The sequence below is a fragment of the Staurois parvus genome, unplaced genomic scaffold, assembly GCF_062004578.1.
Source record: "Staurois parvus isolate SC_StPar_1 unplaced genomic scaffold, SC_StPar_1.0 ptg002628l, whole genome shotgun sequence".
In the NCBI taxonomy this organism is placed as follows: Eukaryota; Metazoa; Chordata; class Amphibia; order Anura; family Ranidae; genus Staurois; species Staurois parvus.
In genome coordinates this window covers 9,817-22,500 of record NW_028320424.1, presented here as the reverse complement: position 1 = coordinate 22,500, position 12,684 = coordinate 9,817, and the positions used below count along the sequence as shown (strand labels likewise).

General features: G+C 53.9%; 58 non-coding genes and 4 pseudogenes across 58 annotated transcripts in view; all 62 read right to left on the bottom strand.

The window, feature by feature from the left end:
• The window catches only part of LOC149430116 (5S ribosomal RNA), a 119-nt gene extending 34 nt beyond the window's left edge, over positions 1–85 (bottom strand). The window contains exon 1 of the ribosomal RNA XR_016309603.1: positions 1–85. This exon is cut by the window's left edge and continues 34 nt beyond it. This is a non-coding gene — a ribosomal RNA (5S ribosomal RNA).
• An 87-nt stretch (positions 86–172) lies between these two features.
• LOC149430115 (5S ribosomal RNA) lies at positions 173–291 on the bottom strand. Its single transcript, XR_016309997.1, has one exon. It is a non-coding gene; the product is annotated as a 5S ribosomal RNA (ribosomal RNA).
• Positions 292–378: 87 nt separating this feature from the next.
• On the bottom strand, positions 379–497 carry LOC149430114 (5S ribosomal RNA). Its single transcript, XR_016310049.1, has one exon. It is a non-coding gene; the product is annotated as a 5S ribosomal RNA (ribosomal RNA).
• Positions 498–584: 87 nt separating this feature from the next.
• Positions 585–703, bottom strand: LOC149430113 (5S ribosomal RNA). The gene has a single exon (XR_016309602.1). It is a non-coding gene; the product is annotated as a 5S ribosomal RNA (ribosomal RNA).
• An 87-nt stretch (positions 704–790) lies between these two features.
• On the bottom strand, positions 791–909 carry LOC149430112 (5S ribosomal RNA). Its single transcript, XR_016309601.1, has one exon. It is a non-coding gene; the product is annotated as a 5S ribosomal RNA (ribosomal RNA).
• Positions 910–996: 87 nt separating this feature from the next.
• On the bottom strand, positions 997–1,115 carry LOC149430111 (5S ribosomal RNA). The gene has a single exon (XR_016309600.1). It is a non-coding gene; the product is annotated as a 5S ribosomal RNA (ribosomal RNA).
• Positions 1,116–1,202: 87 nt separating this feature from the next.
• Positions 1,203–1,321, bottom strand: LOC149430110 (5S ribosomal RNA; annotated as a pseudogene).
• Positions 1,322–1,408: 87 nt separating this feature from the next.
• On the bottom strand, positions 1,409–1,527 carry LOC149430109 (5S ribosomal RNA). The gene has a single exon (XR_016309978.1). It is a non-coding gene; the product is annotated as a 5S ribosomal RNA (ribosomal RNA).
• Positions 1,528–1,614: 87 nt separating this feature from the next.
• On the bottom strand, positions 1,615–1,733 carry LOC149430108 (5S ribosomal RNA). Its single transcript, XR_016309977.1, has one exon. It is a non-coding gene; the product is annotated as a 5S ribosomal RNA (ribosomal RNA).
• Positions 1,734–1,823: 90 nt separating this feature from the next.
• Positions 1,824–1,942, bottom strand: LOC149430107 (5S ribosomal RNA). The gene has a single exon (XR_016309599.1). It is a non-coding gene; the product is annotated as a 5S ribosomal RNA (ribosomal RNA).
• An 87-nt stretch (positions 1,943–2,029) lies between these two features.
• LOC149430106 (5S ribosomal RNA) lies at positions 2,030–2,149 on the bottom strand (annotated as a pseudogene).
• Positions 2,150–2,236: 87 nt separating this feature from the next.
• Positions 2,237–2,355, bottom strand: LOC149430105 (5S ribosomal RNA). Its single transcript, XR_016309598.1, has one exon. It is a non-coding gene; the product is annotated as a 5S ribosomal RNA (ribosomal RNA).
• Positions 2,356–2,442: 87 nt separating this feature from the next.
• LOC149430104 (5S ribosomal RNA) lies at positions 2,443–2,561 on the bottom strand. The gene has a single exon (XR_016309597.1). It is a non-coding gene; the product is annotated as a 5S ribosomal RNA (ribosomal RNA).
• An 87-nt stretch (positions 2,562–2,648) lies between these two features.
• On the bottom strand, positions 2,649–2,767 carry LOC149430103 (5S ribosomal RNA). Its single transcript, XR_016309596.1, has one exon. It is a non-coding gene; the product is annotated as a 5S ribosomal RNA (ribosomal RNA).
• An 87-nt stretch (positions 2,768–2,854) lies between these two features.
• LOC149430102 (5S ribosomal RNA) lies at positions 2,855–2,973 on the bottom strand. The gene has a single exon (XR_016309595.1). It is a non-coding gene; the product is annotated as a 5S ribosomal RNA (ribosomal RNA).
• An 87-nt stretch (positions 2,974–3,060) lies between these two features.
• LOC149430101 (5S ribosomal RNA) lies at positions 3,061–3,178 on the bottom strand. The gene has a single exon (XR_016309546.1). It is a non-coding gene; the product is annotated as a 5S ribosomal RNA (ribosomal RNA).
• An 87-nt stretch (positions 3,179–3,265) lies between these two features.
• Positions 3,266–3,384, bottom strand: LOC149430100 (5S ribosomal RNA). The gene has a single exon (XR_016309594.1). It is a non-coding gene; the product is annotated as a 5S ribosomal RNA (ribosomal RNA).
• An 87-nt stretch (positions 3,385–3,471) lies between these two features.
• On the bottom strand, positions 3,472–3,590 carry LOC149430099 (5S ribosomal RNA). Its single transcript, XR_016309592.1, has one exon. It is a non-coding gene; the product is annotated as a 5S ribosomal RNA (ribosomal RNA).
• An 87-nt stretch (positions 3,591–3,677) lies between these two features.
• Positions 3,678–3,796, bottom strand: LOC149430098 (5S ribosomal RNA). Its single transcript, XR_016309591.1, has one exon. It is a non-coding gene; the product is annotated as a 5S ribosomal RNA (ribosomal RNA).
• Positions 3,797–3,883: 87 nt separating this feature from the next.
• Positions 3,884–4,002, bottom strand: LOC149430097 (5S ribosomal RNA). The gene has a single exon (XR_016309590.1). It is a non-coding gene; the product is annotated as a 5S ribosomal RNA (ribosomal RNA).
• An 87-nt stretch (positions 4,003–4,089) lies between these two features.
• On the bottom strand, positions 4,090–4,208 carry LOC149430096 (5S ribosomal RNA). Its single transcript, XR_016309589.1, has one exon. It is a non-coding gene; the product is annotated as a 5S ribosomal RNA (ribosomal RNA).
• An 87-nt stretch (positions 4,209–4,295) lies between these two features.
• On the bottom strand, positions 4,296–4,414 carry LOC149430095 (5S ribosomal RNA). Its single transcript, XR_016309588.1, has one exon. It is a non-coding gene; the product is annotated as a 5S ribosomal RNA (ribosomal RNA).
• Positions 4,415–4,501: 87 nt separating this feature from the next.
• Positions 4,502–4,620, bottom strand: LOC149430094 (5S ribosomal RNA). Its single transcript, XR_016309586.1, has one exon. It is a non-coding gene; the product is annotated as a 5S ribosomal RNA (ribosomal RNA).
• Positions 4,621–4,707: 87 nt separating this feature from the next.
• On the bottom strand, positions 4,708–4,826 carry LOC149430093 (5S ribosomal RNA). The gene has a single exon (XR_016309585.1). It is a non-coding gene; the product is annotated as a 5S ribosomal RNA (ribosomal RNA).
• Positions 4,827–4,913: 87 nt separating this feature from the next.
• LOC149430092 (5S ribosomal RNA) lies at positions 4,914–5,032 on the bottom strand. The gene has a single exon (XR_016309584.1). It is a non-coding gene; the product is annotated as a 5S ribosomal RNA (ribosomal RNA).
• Positions 5,033–5,119: 87 nt separating this feature from the next.
• LOC149430091 (5S ribosomal RNA) lies at positions 5,120–5,238 on the bottom strand. Its single transcript, XR_016309583.1, has one exon. It is a non-coding gene; the product is annotated as a 5S ribosomal RNA (ribosomal RNA).
• An 87-nt stretch (positions 5,239–5,325) lies between these two features.
• On the bottom strand, positions 5,326–5,444 carry LOC149430090 (5S ribosomal RNA). The gene has a single exon (XR_016309582.1). It is a non-coding gene; the product is annotated as a 5S ribosomal RNA (ribosomal RNA).
• Positions 5,445–5,531: 87 nt separating this feature from the next.
• Positions 5,532–5,650, bottom strand: LOC149430089 (5S ribosomal RNA). Its single transcript, XR_016309580.1, has one exon. It is a non-coding gene; the product is annotated as a 5S ribosomal RNA (ribosomal RNA).
• Positions 5,651–5,737: 87 nt separating this feature from the next.
• On the bottom strand, positions 5,738–5,856 carry LOC149430088 (5S ribosomal RNA). The gene has a single exon (XR_016309682.1). It is a non-coding gene; the product is annotated as a 5S ribosomal RNA (ribosomal RNA).
• Positions 5,857–5,943: 87 nt separating this feature from the next.
• Positions 5,944–6,062, bottom strand: LOC149430087 (5S ribosomal RNA). The gene has a single exon (XR_016309579.1). It is a non-coding gene; the product is annotated as a 5S ribosomal RNA (ribosomal RNA).
• An 87-nt stretch (positions 6,063–6,149) lies between these two features.
• Positions 6,150–6,267, bottom strand: LOC149430086 (5S ribosomal RNA; annotated as a pseudogene).
• An 87-nt stretch (positions 6,268–6,354) lies between these two features.
• On the bottom strand, positions 6,355–6,472 carry LOC149430085 (5S ribosomal RNA; annotated as a pseudogene).
• An 87-nt stretch (positions 6,473–6,559) lies between these two features.
• LOC149430084 (5S ribosomal RNA) lies at positions 6,560–6,679 on the bottom strand. Its single transcript, XR_016309530.1, has one exon. It is a non-coding gene; the product is annotated as a 5S ribosomal RNA (ribosomal RNA).
• Positions 6,680–6,766: 87 nt separating this feature from the next.
• LOC149430083 (5S ribosomal RNA) lies at positions 6,767–6,885 on the bottom strand. The gene has a single exon (XR_016309578.1). It is a non-coding gene; the product is annotated as a 5S ribosomal RNA (ribosomal RNA).
• Positions 6,886–6,972: 87 nt separating this feature from the next.
• On the bottom strand, positions 6,973–7,091 carry LOC149430082 (5S ribosomal RNA). The gene has a single exon (XR_016309532.1). It is a non-coding gene; the product is annotated as a 5S ribosomal RNA (ribosomal RNA).
• An 87-nt stretch (positions 7,092–7,178) lies between these two features.
• On the bottom strand, positions 7,179–7,297 carry LOC149430081 (5S ribosomal RNA). The gene has a single exon (XR_016309577.1). It is a non-coding gene; the product is annotated as a 5S ribosomal RNA (ribosomal RNA).
• An 87-nt stretch (positions 7,298–7,384) lies between these two features.
• LOC149430080 (5S ribosomal RNA) lies at positions 7,385–7,503 on the bottom strand. The gene has a single exon (XR_016309576.1). It is a non-coding gene; the product is annotated as a 5S ribosomal RNA (ribosomal RNA).
• Positions 7,504–7,590: 87 nt separating this feature from the next.
• Positions 7,591–7,709, bottom strand: LOC149430079 (5S ribosomal RNA). The gene has a single exon (XR_016309575.1). It is a non-coding gene; the product is annotated as a 5S ribosomal RNA (ribosomal RNA).
• Positions 7,710–7,796: 87 nt separating this feature from the next.
• On the bottom strand, positions 7,797–7,915 carry LOC149430078 (5S ribosomal RNA). The gene has a single exon (XR_016309574.1). It is a non-coding gene; the product is annotated as a 5S ribosomal RNA (ribosomal RNA).
• Positions 7,916–8,002: 87 nt separating this feature from the next.
• LOC149430077 (5S ribosomal RNA) lies at positions 8,003–8,121 on the bottom strand. The gene has a single exon (XR_016309573.1). It is a non-coding gene; the product is annotated as a 5S ribosomal RNA (ribosomal RNA).
• Positions 8,122–8,208: 87 nt separating this feature from the next.
• On the bottom strand, positions 8,209–8,328 carry LOC149430076 (5S ribosomal RNA). Its single transcript, XR_016309548.1, has one exon. It is a non-coding gene; the product is annotated as a 5S ribosomal RNA (ribosomal RNA).
• An 87-nt stretch (positions 8,329–8,415) lies between these two features.
• On the bottom strand, positions 8,416–8,534 carry LOC149430075 (5S ribosomal RNA). The gene has a single exon (XR_016309572.1). It is a non-coding gene; the product is annotated as a 5S ribosomal RNA (ribosomal RNA).
• Positions 8,535–8,621: 87 nt separating this feature from the next.
• On the bottom strand, positions 8,622–8,740 carry LOC149430074 (5S ribosomal RNA). The gene has a single exon (XR_016309571.1). It is a non-coding gene; the product is annotated as a 5S ribosomal RNA (ribosomal RNA).
• An 87-nt stretch (positions 8,741–8,827) lies between these two features.
• LOC149430073 (5S ribosomal RNA) lies at positions 8,828–8,946 on the bottom strand. The gene has a single exon (XR_016309569.1). It is a non-coding gene; the product is annotated as a 5S ribosomal RNA (ribosomal RNA).
• Positions 8,947–9,033: 87 nt separating this feature from the next.
• Positions 9,034–9,152, bottom strand: LOC149430072 (5S ribosomal RNA). The gene has a single exon (XR_016309568.1). It is a non-coding gene; the product is annotated as a 5S ribosomal RNA (ribosomal RNA).
• Positions 9,153–9,239: 87 nt separating this feature from the next.
• On the bottom strand, positions 9,240–9,358 carry LOC149430071 (5S ribosomal RNA). The gene has a single exon (XR_016309567.1). It is a non-coding gene; the product is annotated as a 5S ribosomal RNA (ribosomal RNA).
• An 87-nt stretch (positions 9,359–9,445) lies between these two features.
• Positions 9,446–9,564, bottom strand: LOC149430070 (5S ribosomal RNA). Its single transcript, XR_016309565.1, has one exon. It is a non-coding gene; the product is annotated as a 5S ribosomal RNA (ribosomal RNA).
• An 87-nt stretch (positions 9,565–9,651) lies between these two features.
• LOC149430069 (5S ribosomal RNA) lies at positions 9,652–9,770 on the bottom strand. Its single transcript, XR_016309564.1, has one exon. It is a non-coding gene; the product is annotated as a 5S ribosomal RNA (ribosomal RNA).
• An 87-nt stretch (positions 9,771–9,857) lies between these two features.
• LOC149430068 (5S ribosomal RNA) lies at positions 9,858–9,976 on the bottom strand. Its single transcript, XR_016309563.1, has one exon. It is a non-coding gene; the product is annotated as a 5S ribosomal RNA (ribosomal RNA).
• An 87-nt stretch (positions 9,977–10,063) lies between these two features.
• LOC149430067 (5S ribosomal RNA) lies at positions 10,064–10,182 on the bottom strand. The gene has a single exon (XR_016309562.1). It is a non-coding gene; the product is annotated as a 5S ribosomal RNA (ribosomal RNA).
• An 87-nt stretch (positions 10,183–10,269) lies between these two features.
• Positions 10,270–10,388, bottom strand: LOC149430066 (5S ribosomal RNA). Its single transcript, XR_016309561.1, has one exon. It is a non-coding gene; the product is annotated as a 5S ribosomal RNA (ribosomal RNA).
• Positions 10,389–10,475: 87 nt separating this feature from the next.
• LOC149430065 (5S ribosomal RNA) lies at positions 10,476–10,594 on the bottom strand. Its single transcript, XR_016309560.1, has one exon. It is a non-coding gene; the product is annotated as a 5S ribosomal RNA (ribosomal RNA).
• Positions 10,595–10,681: 87 nt separating this feature from the next.
• LOC149430064 (5S ribosomal RNA) lies at positions 10,682–10,800 on the bottom strand. The gene has a single exon (XR_016309555.1). It is a non-coding gene; the product is annotated as a 5S ribosomal RNA (ribosomal RNA).
• An 87-nt stretch (positions 10,801–10,887) lies between these two features.
• LOC149430063 (5S ribosomal RNA) lies at positions 10,888–11,006 on the bottom strand. Its single transcript, XR_016309543.1, has one exon. It is a non-coding gene; the product is annotated as a 5S ribosomal RNA (ribosomal RNA).
• An 87-nt stretch (positions 11,007–11,093) lies between these two features.
• On the bottom strand, positions 11,094–11,212 carry LOC149430062 (5S ribosomal RNA). The gene has a single exon (XR_016309531.1). It is a non-coding gene; the product is annotated as a 5S ribosomal RNA (ribosomal RNA).
• Positions 11,213–11,299: 87 nt separating this feature from the next.
• LOC149430061 (5S ribosomal RNA) lies at positions 11,300–11,418 on the bottom strand. Its single transcript, XR_016310047.1, has one exon. It is a non-coding gene; the product is annotated as a 5S ribosomal RNA (ribosomal RNA).
• An 87-nt stretch (positions 11,419–11,505) lies between these two features.
• Positions 11,506–11,624, bottom strand: LOC149430060 (5S ribosomal RNA). Its single transcript, XR_016309520.1, has one exon. It is a non-coding gene; the product is annotated as a 5S ribosomal RNA (ribosomal RNA).
• An 87-nt stretch (positions 11,625–11,711) lies between these two features.
• Positions 11,712–11,830, bottom strand: LOC149430059 (5S ribosomal RNA). Its single transcript, XR_016309509.1, has one exon. It is a non-coding gene; the product is annotated as a 5S ribosomal RNA (ribosomal RNA).
• An 87-nt stretch (positions 11,831–11,917) lies between these two features.
• On the bottom strand, positions 11,918–12,036 carry LOC149430058 (5S ribosomal RNA). Its single transcript, XR_016309498.1, has one exon. It is a non-coding gene; the product is annotated as a 5S ribosomal RNA (ribosomal RNA).
• An 87-nt stretch (positions 12,037–12,123) lies between these two features.
• LOC149430057 (5S ribosomal RNA) lies at positions 12,124–12,242 on the bottom strand. The gene has a single exon (XR_016310048.1). It is a non-coding gene; the product is annotated as a 5S ribosomal RNA (ribosomal RNA).
• An 87-nt stretch (positions 12,243–12,329) lies between these two features.
• On the bottom strand, positions 12,330–12,448 carry LOC149430056 (5S ribosomal RNA). The gene has a single exon (XR_016310037.1). It is a non-coding gene; the product is annotated as a 5S ribosomal RNA (ribosomal RNA).
• An 87-nt stretch (positions 12,449–12,535) lies between these two features.
• On the bottom strand, positions 12,536–12,654 carry LOC149430055 (5S ribosomal RNA). Its single transcript, XR_016309776.1, has one exon. It is a non-coding gene; the product is annotated as a 5S ribosomal RNA (ribosomal RNA).
• Between the last annotated feature and the right edge of the window lie 30 nt (positions 12,655–12,684).

The window sequence follows — 12,684 nt, the reverse complement described above, 5'->3', positions numbered from 1 at the left end:
CATCCAGGTACTAACCAGGCCCTACGCTGCTTAGCTTCCGAGATCAGACGAGATCGGGCGCATTCAGAGTGATGTGGCCGTAGGCGCTTCTCTTTGGAGCCCTCAATCTACTTCAATTGGTGCTTGGCAAGCTGGCCATTTGAGGCGAAAAAGAAGCCGAGCAAAAGACAAAAGCCTACAGCACCCGGTATTCCCAGGCGGTCTCCCATCCAGGTACTAACCAGGCCCTACGCTGCTTAGCTTCCGAGATCAGACGAGATCGGGCGCATTCAGAGTGATGTGGCCGTAGGCGCTTCTCTTTGGAGCCCTCAATCTACTTCAATTGGTGCTTGGCAAGCTGGCCATTTGAGGCGAAAAAGAAGCCGAGCAAAAGACAAAAGCCTACAGCACCTGGTATTCCCAGGCGGTCTCCCATCCAGGTACTAACCAGGCCCTACGCTGCTTAGCTTCCGAGATCAGACAAGATCGGGCGCATTCAGAGTGATGTGGCCGTAGGCGCTTCTCTTTGGAGCCCTCAATCTACTTCAATTGGTGCTTGGCAAGCTGGCCATTTGAGGCGAAAAAGAAGCCGAGCAAAAGACAAAAGCCTACAGCACCTGGTATTCCCAGGCGGTCTCCCATCCAGGTACTAACCAGGCCCTACGCTGCTTAGCTTCCGAGATCAGACGAGATCGGGCGCATTCAGAGTGATGTGGCCGTAGGCGCTTCTCTTTGGAGCCCTCAATCTACTTCAATTGGTGCTTGGCAAGCTGGCCATTTGAGGCGAAAAAGAAGCCGAGCAAAAGACAAAAGCCTACAGCACCTGGTATTCCCAGGCGGTCTCCCATCCAGGTACTAACCAGGCCCTACGCTGCTTAGCTTCCGAGATCAGACGAGATCGGGCGCATTCAGAGTGATGTGGCCGTAGGCGCTTCTCTTTGGAGCCCTCAATCTACTTCAATTGGTGCTTGGCAAGCTGGCCATTTGAGGCGAAAAAGAAGCCGAGCAAAAGACAAAAGCCTACAGCACCTGGTATTCCCAGGCGGTCTCCCATCCAGGTACTAACCAGGCCCTACGCTGCTTAGCTTCCGAGATCAGACGAGATCGGGCGCATTCAGAGTGATGTGGCCGTAGGCGCTTCTCTTTGGAGCCCTCAATCTACTTCAATTGGTGCTTGGCAAGCTGGCCATTTGAGGCGAAAAAGAAGCCGAGCAAAAGACAAAAGCCTACAGCACCTGGTATTCCCAGGCGGTCTCCCATCCAGGTACTAACCAGCCCCTACGCTGCTCAGCTTCCGAGATCAGACGAGATCGGGCGCATTCAGAGTGATGTGGCCGTAGGCGCTTCTCTTTGGAGCCCTCAATCTACTTCAATTGGTGCTTGGCAAGCTGGCCATTTGAGGCGAAAAAGAAGCCGAGCAAAAGACAAAAGCCTACAGCACCTGGTATTCCCAGGCGGTCTCCCATCCAGGTACTAACCAGGCCCTACGCTGCTTAGCTTCCGAGATCAGACGAGATCGGGCGCATTCAGAGTGATGTGGCTGTAGGCGCTTCTCTTTGGAGCCCTCAATCTACTTCAATTGGTGCTTGGCAAGCTGGCCATTTGAGGCGAAAAAGAAGCCGAGCAAAAGACAAAAGCCTACAGCACCTGGTATTCCCAGGCGGTCTCCCATCCAGGTACTAACCAGGCCCTGCGCTGCTTAGCTTCCGAGATCAGACGAGATCGGGCGCATTCAGAGTGATGTGGCCGTAGGCGCTTCTCTTTGGAGCAGCCCTCAATCTACTTCAATTGGTGCTTGGCAAGCTGGCCATTTGAGCCGAAAAAGAAGCCGAGCAAAAGACAAAAGCCTACAGCACCTGGTATTCCCAGGCGGTCTCCCATCCAGGTACTAACCAGGCCCTACGCTGCTTAGCTTCCGAGATCAGACGAGATCGGGCGCATTCAGAGTGATGTGGCCGTAGGCGCTTCTCTTTGGAGCCCTCAATCTACTTCAATTGGTGCTTGGCAAGCTGGCCATTTGAGCCGAAAAAGAAGCCGAGCAAAAGACAAAAGCCTACAGCACCTGGTATTCCCAGGCGGTCTCCCATCCAGGTACTAACCAGGCCCTACGCTGCTTAGCTTCCAGAGATCAGACGAGATCGGGCGCATTCAGAGTGATGTGGCCGTAGGCGCTTCTATTTGGAGCCCTCAATCTACTTCAATTGGTGCTTGGCAAGCTGGCCATTTGAGCCGAAAAAGAAGCCGAGCAAAAGACAAAAGCCTACAGCACCTGGTATTCCCAGGCGGTCTCCCATCCAGGTACTAACCAGGCCCTACGCTGCTTAGCTTCCGAGATCAGACGAGATCGGGCGCATTCAGAGTGATGTGGCCGTAGGCGCTTCTCTTTGGAGCCCTCAATCTACTTCAATTGGTGCTTGGCAAGCTGGCCATTTGAGCCGAAAAAGAAGCCGAGCAAAAGACAAAAGCCTACAGCACCTGGTATTCCCAGGCGGTCTCCCATCCAGGTACTAACCAGGCCCTACGCTGCTTAGCTTCCGAGATCAGACGAGATCGGGCGCATTCAGAGTGATGTGGCCGTAGGCGCTTCTCTTTGGAGCCCTCAATCTACTTCAATTGGTGCTTGGCAAGCTGGCCATTTGAGCCGAAAAAGAAGCCGAGCAAAAGACAAAAGCCTACAGCACCTGGTATTCCCAGGCGGTCTCCCATCCAGGTACTAACCAGGCCCTACGCTGCTTAGCTTCCGAGATCAGACGAGATCGGGCGCATTCAGAGTGATGTGGCCGTAGGCGCTTCTCTTTGGAGCCCTCAATCTACTTCAATTGGTGCTTGGCAAGCTGGCCATTTGAGCCGAAAAAGAAGCCGAGCAAAAGACAAAAGCCTACAGCACCTGGTATTCCCAGGCGGTCTCCCATCCAGGTACTAACCAGGCCCTACGCTGCTTAGCTTCCGAGATCAGACGAGATCGGGCGCATTCAGAGTGATGTGGCCGTAGGCGCTTCTCTTTGGAGCCCTCAATCTACTTCAATTGGTGCTTGGCAAGCTGGCCATTTGAGCCGAAAAAGAAGCCGAGCAAAAGACAAAAGCCTACAGCACCTGGTATTCCCAGGCGGTCTCCATCCAGGTACTAACCAGGCCCTACGCTGCTTAGCTTCCGAGATCAGACGAGATCGGGCGCATTCAGAGTGATGTGGCCGTAGGCGCTTCTCTTTGGAGCCCTCAATCTACTTCAATTGGTGCTTGGCAAGCTGGCCATTTGAGCCGAAAAAGAAGCCGAGCAAAAGACAAAAGCCTACAGCACCTGGTATTCCCAGGCGGTCTCCCATCCAGGTACTAACCAGGCCCTACGCTGCTTAGCTTCCGAGATCAGACGAGATCGGGCGCATTCAGAGTGATGTGGCCGTAGGCGCTTCTCTTTGGAGCCCTCAATCTACTTCAATTGGTGCTTGGCAAGCTGGCCATTTGAGCCGAAAAAGAAGCCGAGCAAAAGACAAAAGCCTACAGCACCTGGTATTCCCAGGCGGTCTCCCATCCAGGTACTAACCAGGCCCTACGCTGCTTAGCTTCCGAGATCAGACGAGATCGGGCGCATTCAGAGTGATGTGGCCGTAGGCGCTTCTCTTTGGAGCCCTCAATCTACTTCAATTGGTGCTTGGCAAGCTGGCCATTTGAGCCGAAAAAGAAGCCGAGCAAAAGACAAAAGCCTACAGCACCTGGTATTCCCAGGCGGTCTCCCATCCAGGTACTAACCAGGCCCTACGCTGCTTAGCTTCCGAGATCAGACGAGATCGGGCGCATTCAGAGTGATGTGGCCGTAGGCGCTTCTCTTTGGAGCCCTCAATCTACTTCAATTGGTGCTTGGCAAGCTGGCCATTTGAGCCGAAAAAGAAGCCGAGCAAAAGACAAAAGCCTACAGCACCTGGTATTCCCAGGCGGTCTCCCATCCAGGTACTAACCAGGCCCTACGCTGCTTAGCTTCCGAGATCAGACGAGATCGGGCGCATTCAGAGTGATGTGGCCGTAGGCGCTTCTCTTTGGAGCCCTCAATCTACTTCAATTGGTGCTTGGCAAGCTGGCCATTTGAGCCGAAAAAGAAGCCGAGCAAAAGACAAAAGCCTACAGCACCTGGTATTCCCAGGCGGTCTCCCATCCAGGTACTAACCAGGCCCTACGCTGCTTAGCTTCCGAGATCAGACGAGATCGGGCGCATTCAGAGTGATGTGGCCGTAGGCGCTTCTCTTTGGAGCCCTCAATCTACTTCAATTGGTGCTTGGCAAGCTGGCCATTTGAGCCGAAAAAGAAGCCGAGCAAAAGACAAAAGCCTACAGCACCTGGTATTCCCAGGCGGTCTCCCATCCAGGTACTAACCAGGCCCTACGCTGCTTAGCTTCCGAGATCAGACGAGATCGGGCGCATTCAGAGTGATGTGGCCGTAGGCGCTTCTCTTTGGAGCCCTCAATCTACTTCAATTGGTGCTTGGCAAGCTGGCCATTTGAGCCGAAAAAGAAGCCGAGCAAAAGACAAAAGCCTACAGCACCTGGTATTCCCAGGCGGTCTCCCATCCAGGTACTAACCAGGCCCTACGCTGCTTAGCTTCCGAGATCAGACGAGATCGGGCGCATTCAGAGTGATGTGGCCGTAGGCGCTTCTCTTTGGAGCCCTCAATCTACTTCAATTGGTGCTTGGCAAGCTGGCCATTTGAGCCGAAAAAGAAGCCGAGCAAAAGACAAAAGCCTACAGCACCTGGTATTCCCAGGCGGTCTCCCATCCAGGTACTAACCAGGCCCTACGCTGCTTAGCTTCCGAGATCAGACGAGATCGGGCGCATTCAGAGTGATGTGGCCGTAGGCGCTTCTCTTTGGAGCCCTCAATCTACTTCAATTGGTGCTTGGCAAGCTGGCCATTTGAGCCGAAAAAGAAGCCGAGCAAAAGACAAAAGCCTACAGCACCTGGTATTCCCAGGCGGTCTCCCATCCAGGTACTAACCAGGCCCTACGCTGCTTAGCTTCCGAGATCAGACGAGATCGGGCGCATTCAGAGTGATGTGGCCGTAGGCGCTTCTCTTTGGAGCCCTCAATCTACTTCAATTGGTGCTTGGCAAGCTGGCCATTTGAGCCGAAAAAGAAGCCGAGCAAAAGACAAAAGCCTACAGCACCTGGTATTCCCAGGCGGTCTCCCATCCAGGTACTAACCAGGCCCTACGCTGCTTAGCTTCCGAGATCAGACGAGATCGGGCGCATTCAGAGTGATGTGGCCGTAGGCGCTTCTCTTTGGAGCCCTCAATCTACTTCAATTGGTGCTTGGCAAGCTGGCCATTTGAGCCGAAAAAGAAGCCGAGCAAAAGACAAAAGCCTACAGCACCTGGTATTCCCAGGCGGTCTCCCATCCAGGTACTAACCAGGCCCTACGCTGCTTAGCTTCCGAGATCAGACGAGATCGGGCGCATTCAGAGTGATGTGGCCGTAGGCGCTTCTCTTTGGAGCCCTCAATCTACTTCAATTGGTGCTTGGCAAGCTGGCCATTTGAGCCGAAAAAGAAGCCGAGCAAAAGACAAAAGCCTACAGCACCTGGTATTCCCAGGCGGTCTCCCATCCAGGTACTAACCAGGCCCTACGCTGCTTAGCTTCCGAGATCAGACGAGATCGGGCGCATTCAGAGTGATGTGGCCGTAGGCGCTTCTCTTTGGAGCCCTCAATCTACTTCAATTGGTGCTTGGCAAGCTGGCCATTTGAGCCGAAAAAGAAGCCGAGCAAAAGACAAAAGCCTACAGCACCTGGTATTCCCAGGTGGTCTCCCATCCAGGTACTAACCAGGCCCTACGCTGCTTAGCTTCCGAGATCAGACGAGATCGGGCGCATTCAGAGTGATGTGGCCGTAGGCGCTTCTCTTTGGAGCCCTCAATCTACTTCAATTGGTGCTTGGCAAGCTGGCCATTTGAGCCGAAAAAGAAGCCGAGCAAAAGACAAAAGCCTACAGCACCTGGTATTCCCAGGCGGTCTCCCATCCAGGTACTAACCAGGCCCTACGCTGCTTAGCTTCCGAGATCAGACGAGATCGGGCGCATTCAGAGTGATGTGGCCGTAGGCGCTTCTCTTTGGAGCCCTCAATCTACTTCAATTGGTGCTTGGCAAGCTGGCCATTTGAGCCGAAAAAGAAGCCGAGCAAAAGACAAAAGCCTACAGCACCTGGTATTCCCAGGCGGTCTCCCATCCAGGTACTAACCAGGCCCTACGCTGCTTAGCTTCTGAGATCAGACGAGATCGGGCGCATTCAGAGTGATGTGCCGTAGGCGCTTCTCTTTGGAGCCCTCAATCTACTTCAATTGGTGCTTGGCAAGCTGGCCATTTGAGCCGAAAAAGAAGCCGAGCAAAAGACAAAAGCCTACAGCACCTGGTATTCCCAGGCGGTCTCCCATCCAGGTACTAACCAGGCCCTACGCTGCTTAGCTTCGAGATCAGACGAGATCGGGCGCATTCAGAGTGATGTGGCCGTAGGCGCTTCTCTTTGGAGCCCTCAATCTACTTCAATTGGTGCTTGGCAAGCTGGCCATTTGAGCCGAAAAAGAAGCCGAGCAAAAGACAAAAGCCTACAGCACCTGGTATTCCCAGGCGGTCTCCCATCCAGGTACTAACCAGGCCCTACGCTGCTTAGCTTCCGAGATCAGACGAGATCGGGGCGCATTCAGAGTGATGTGGCCGTAGGCGCTTCTCTTTGGAGCCCTCAATCTACTTCAATTGGTGCTTGGCAAGCTGGCCATTTGAGCCGAAAAAGAAGCCGAGCAAAAGACAAAAGCCTACAGCACCTGGTATTCCCAGGCGGTCTCCCATCCAGGTACTAACCAGGCCCTACGCTGCTTAGCTTCCGAGATCAGACGAGATCGGGCGCATTCAGAGTGATGTGGCCGTAGGCGCTTCTCTTTGGAGCCCTCAATCTACTTCAATTGGTGCTTGGCAAGCTGGCCATTTGAGCCGAAAAAGAAGCCGAGCAAAAGACAAAAGCCTACAGCACCTGGTATTCCCAGGCGGTCTCCCATCCAGGTACTAACCAGGCCCTACGCTGCTTAGCTTCCGAGATCAGACGAGATTGGGCGCATTCAGAGTGATGTGGCCGTAGGCGCTTCTCTTTGGAGCCCTCAATCTACTTCAATTGGTGCTTGGCAAGCTGGCCATTTGAGCCGAAAAAGAAGCCGAGCAAAAGACAAAAGCCTACAGCACCTGGTATTCCCAGGCGGTCTCCCATCCAGGTACTAACCAGGCCCTACGCTGCTTAGCTTCCGAGATCAGACGAGATCGGGCGCATTCAGAGTGATGTGGCCGTAGGCGCTTCTCTTTGGAGCCCTCAATCTACTTCAATTGGTGCTTGGCAAGCTGGCCATTTGAGCCGAAAAAGAAGCCGAGCAAAAGACAAAAGCCTACAGCACCTGGTATTCCCAGGCGGTCTCCCATCCAGGTACTAACCAGGCCCTACGCTGCTTAGCTTCCGAGATCAGACGAGATCGGGCGCATTCAGAGTGATGTGGCCGTAGGCGCTTCTCTTTGGAGCCCTCAATCTACTTCAATTGGTGCTTGGCAAGCTGGCCATTTGAGCCGAAAAAGAAGCCGAGCAAAAGACAAAAGCCTACAGCACCTGGTATTCCCAGGCGGTCTCCCATCCAGGTACTAACCAGGCCCTACGCTGCTTAGCTTCCGAGATCAGACGAGATCGGGCGCATTCAGAGTGATGTGGCCGTAGGCGCTTCTCTTTGGAGCCCTCAATCTACTTCAATTGGTGCTTGGCAAGCTGGCCATTTGAGCCGAAAAAGAAGCCGAGCAAAAGACAAAAGCCTACAGCACCTGGTATTCCCAGGCGGTCTCCCATCCAGGTACTAACCAGGCCCTACGCTGCTTAGCTTCCGAGATCAGACGAGATCGGGCGCATTCAGAGTGATGTGGCCGTAGGCGCTTCTCTTTGGAGCCCTCAATCTACTTCAATTGGTGCTTGGCAAGCTGGCCATTTGAGCCGAAAAAGAAGCCGAGCAAAAGACAAAAGCCTACAGCACCTGGTATTCCCAGGCGGTCTCCCATCCAGGTACTAACCAGGCCCTACGCTGCTTAGCTTCCGAGATCAGACGAGATCGGGCGCATTCAGAGTGATGTGGCCGTAGGCGCTTCTCTTTGGAGCCCTCAATCTACTTCAATTGGTGCTTGGCAAGCTGGCCATTTGAGCCGAAAAAGAAGCCGAGCAAAAGACAAAAGCCTACAGCACCTGGTATTCCCAGGCGGTCTCCCATCCAGGTACTAACCAGGCCCTACGCTGCTTAGCTTCCGAGATCAGACGAGATCGGGCGCATTCAGAGTGATGTGGCCCGTAGGCGCTTCTCTTTGGAGCCCTCAATCTACTTCAATTGGTGCTTGGCAAGCTGGCCATTTGAGCCGAAAAAGAAGCCGAGCAAAAGACAAAAGCCTACAGCACCTGGTATTCCCAGGCGGTCTCCCATCCAGGTACTAACCAGGCCCTACGCTGCTTAGCTTCCGAGATCAGACGAGATCGGGCGCATTCAGAGTGATGTGGCCGTAGGCGCTTCTCTTTGGAGCCCTCAATCTACTTCAATTGGTGCTTGGCAAGCTGGCCATTTGAGCCGAAAAAGAAGCCGAGCAAAAGACAAAAGCCTACAGCACCTGGTATTCCCAGGCGGTCTCCCATCCAGGTACTAACCAGGCCCTACGCTGCTTAGCTTCCGAGATCAGACGAGATCGGGCGCATTCAGAGTGATGTGGCCGTAGGCGCTTCTCTTTGGAGCCCTCAATCTACTTCAATTGGTGCTTGGCAAGCTGGCCATTTGAGCCGAAAAAGAAGCCGAGCAAAAGACAAAAGCCTACAGCACCTGGTATTCCCAGGCGGTCTCCCATCCAGGTACTAACCAGGCCCTACGCTGCTTAGCTTCCGAGATCAGACGAGATCGGGCGCATTCAGAGTGATGTGGCCGTAGGCGCTTCTCTTTGGAGCCCTCAATCTACTTCAATTGGTGCTTGGCAAGCTGGCCATTTGAGCCGAAAAAGAAGCCGAGCAAAAGACAAAAGCCTACAGCACCTGGTATTCCCAGGCGGTCTCCCATCCAGGTACTAACCAGGCCCTACGCTGCTTAGCTTCCGAGATCAGACGAGATCGGGCGCATTCAGAGTGATGTGGCCGTAGGCGCTTCTCTTTGGAGCCCTCAATCTACTTCAATTGGTGCTTGGCAAGCTGGCCATTTGAGCCGAAAAAGAAGCCGAGCAAAAGACAAAAGCCTACAGCACCTGGTATTCCCAGGCGGTCTCCCATCCAGGTACTAACCAGGCCCTACGCTGCTTAGCTTCCGAGATCAGACGAGATCGGGCGCATTCAGAGTGATGTGGCCGTAGGCGCTTCTCTTTGGAGCCCTCAATCTACTTCAATTGGTGCTTGGCAAGCTGGCCATTTGAGCCGAAAAAGAAGCCGAGCAAAAGACAAAAGCCTACAGCACCTGGTATTCCCAGGCGGTCTCCCATCCAGGTACTAACCAGGCCCTACGCTGCTTAGCTTCCGAGATCAGACGAGATCGGGCGCATTCAGAGTGATGTGGCCGTAGGCGCTTCTCTTTGGAGCCCTCAATCTACTTCAATTGGTGCTTGGCAAGCTGGCCATTTGAGCCGAAAAAGAAGCCGAGCAAAAGACAAAAGCCTACAGCACCTGGTATTCCCAGGCGGTCTCCCATCCAGGTACTAACCAGGCCCTACGCTGCTTAGCTTCCGAGATCAGACGAGATCGGGCGCATTCAGAGTGATGTGGCCGTAGGCGCTTCTCTTTGGAGCCCTCAATCTACTTCAATTGGTGCTTGGCAAGCTGGCCATTTGAGCCGAAAAAGAAGCCGAGCAAAAGACAAAAGCCTACAGCACCTGGTATTCCCAGGCGGTCTCCCATCCAGGTACTAACCAGGCCCTACGCTGCTTAGCTTCCGAGATCAGACGAGATCGGGCGCATTCAGAGTGATGTGGCCGTAGGCGCTTCTCTTTGGAGCCCTCAATCTACTTCAATTGGTGCTTGGCAAGCTGGCCATTTGAGCCGAAAAAGAAGCCGAGCAAAAGACAAAAGCCTACAGCACCTGGTATTCCCAGGCGGTCTCCCATCCAGGTACTAACCAGGCCCTACGCTGCTTAGCTTCCGAGATCAGACGAGATCGGGCGCATTCAGAGTGATGTGGCCGTAGGCGCTTCTCTTTGGAGCCCTCAATCTACTTCAATTGGTGCTTGGCAAGCTGGCCATTTGAGCCGAAAAAGAAGCCGAGCAAAAGACAAAAGCCTACAGCACCTGGTATTCCCAGGCGGTCTCCCATCCAGGTACTAACCAGGCCCTACGCTGCTTAGCTTCCGAGATCAGACGAGATCGGGCGCATTCAGAGTGATGTGGCCGTAGGCGCTTCTCTCTGGAGCCCTCAATCTACTTCAATTGGTGCTTGGCAAGCTGGCCATTTGAGCCGAAAAAGAAGCCGAGCAAAAGACAAAAGCCTACAGCACCTGGTATTCCCAGGCGGTCTCCCATCCAGGTACTAACCAGGCCCTACGCTGCTTAGCTTCCGAGATCAGACGAGATCGGGCGCATTCAGAGTGATGTGGCCGTAGGCGCTTCTCTTTGGAGCCCTCAATCTACTTCAATTGGTGCTTGGCAAGCTGGCCATTTGAGCCGAAAAAGAAGCCGAGCAAAAGACAAAAGCCTACAGCACCTGGTATTCCCAGGCGGTCTCCCATCCAGGTACTAACCAGGCCCTACGCTGCTTAGCTTCCGAGATCAGACGAGATCGGGCGCATTCAGAGTGATGTGGCCGTAGGCGCTTCTCTTTGGAGCCCTCAATCTACTTCAATTGGTGCTTGGCAAGCTGGCCATTTGAGCCGAAAAAGAAGCCGAGCAAAAGACAAAAGCCTACAGCACCTGGTATTCCCAGGCGGTCTCCCATCCAGGTACTAACCAGGCCCTACGCTGCTTAGCTTCCGAGATCAGACGAGATCGGGCGCATTCAGAGTGATGTGGCCGTAGGCGCTTCTCTTTGGAGCCCTCAATCTACTTCAATTGGTGCTTGGCAAGCTGGCCATTTGAGCCGAAAAAGAAGCCGAGCAAAAGACAAAAGCCTACAGCACCTGGTATTCCCAGGCGGTCTCCCATCCAGGTACTAACCAGGCCCTACGCTGCTTAGCTTCCGAGATCAGACGAGATCGGGCGCATTCAGAGTGATGTGGCCGTAGGCGCTTCTCTTTGGAGCCCTCAATCTACTTCAATTGGTGCTTGGCAAGCTGGCCATTTGAGCCGAAAAAGAAGCCGAGCAAAAGACAAAAGCCTACAGCACCTGGTATTCCCAGGCGGTCTCCCATCCAGGTACTAACCAGGCCCTACGCTGCTTAGCTTCCGAGATCAGTCGAGATCGGGCGCATTCAGAGTGATGTGGCCGTAGGCGCTTCTCTTTGGAGCCCTCAATCTACTTCAATTGGTGCTTGGCAAGCTGGCCATTTGAGCCGAAAAAGAAGCCGAGCAAAAGACAAAAGCCTACAGCACCTGGTATTCCCAGGCGGTCTCCCATCCAGGTACTAACCAGGCCCTACGCTGCTTAGCTTCCGAGATCAGACGAGATCGGGCGCATTCAGAGTGATGTGGCCGTAGGCGCTTCTCTTTGGAGCCCTCAATCTACTTCAATTGGTGCTTGGCAAGCTGGCCATTTGAGCCGAAAAAGAAGCCGAGCAAAAGACAAAAGCCTACAGCACCTGGTATTCCCAGGCGGTCTCCCATCCAGGTACTAACCAGGCCCTACGCTGCTTAGCTTCCGAGATCAGACGAGATCGGGCGCATTCAGAGTGATGTGGCCGTAGGCGCTTCTCTTTGGAGCCCTCAATCTACTTCAATTGGTGCTTGGCAAGCTGGCCATTTGAGCCGAAAAAGAAGCCGAGCAAAAGACAAAAGCCTACAGCACCTGGTATTCCCAGGCGGTCTCCCATCCAGGTACTAACCAGGCCCTACGCTGCTTAGCTTCCGAGATCAGACGAGATCGGGCGCATTCAGAGTGATGTGGCCGTAGGCGCTTCTCTTTGGAGCCCTCAATCTACTTCAATTGGTGCTTGGCAAGCTGGCCATTTGAGCCGAAAAAGAAGCCGAGCAAAAGACAAAAGCCTACAGCACCTGGTATTCCCAGGCGGTCTCCCATCCAGGTACTAACCAGGCCCTACGCTGCTTAGCTTCCGAGATCAGACGAGATCGGGCGCATTCAGAGTGATGTGGCCGTAGGCGCTTCTCTTTGGAGCCCTCAATCTACTTCAATTGGTGCTTGGCAAGCTGGCCATTTGAGCCGAAAAAGAAGCCGAGCAAAAGACAAAAGCCTACAGCACCTGGTATTCCCAGGCGGTCTCCCATCCAGGTACTAACCAGGCCCTACGCTGCTTAGCTTCCGAGATCAGACGAGATCGGGCGCATTCAGAGTGATGTGGCCGTAGGCGCTTCTCTTTGGAGCCCTCAATCTACTTCAATTGGTGCTTGGCAAGCTGGCCATTTGAGCCGAAAAAGAAGCCGAGCAAAAGACAAAAGCCTACAGCACCTGGTATTCCCAGGCGGTCTCCCATCCAGGTACTAACCAGGCCCTACGCTGCTTAGCTTCCGAGATCAGACGAGATCGGGTGCATTCAGAGTGATGTGGCCGTAGGCGCTTCTCTTTGGAGCCCTCAATCTACTTCA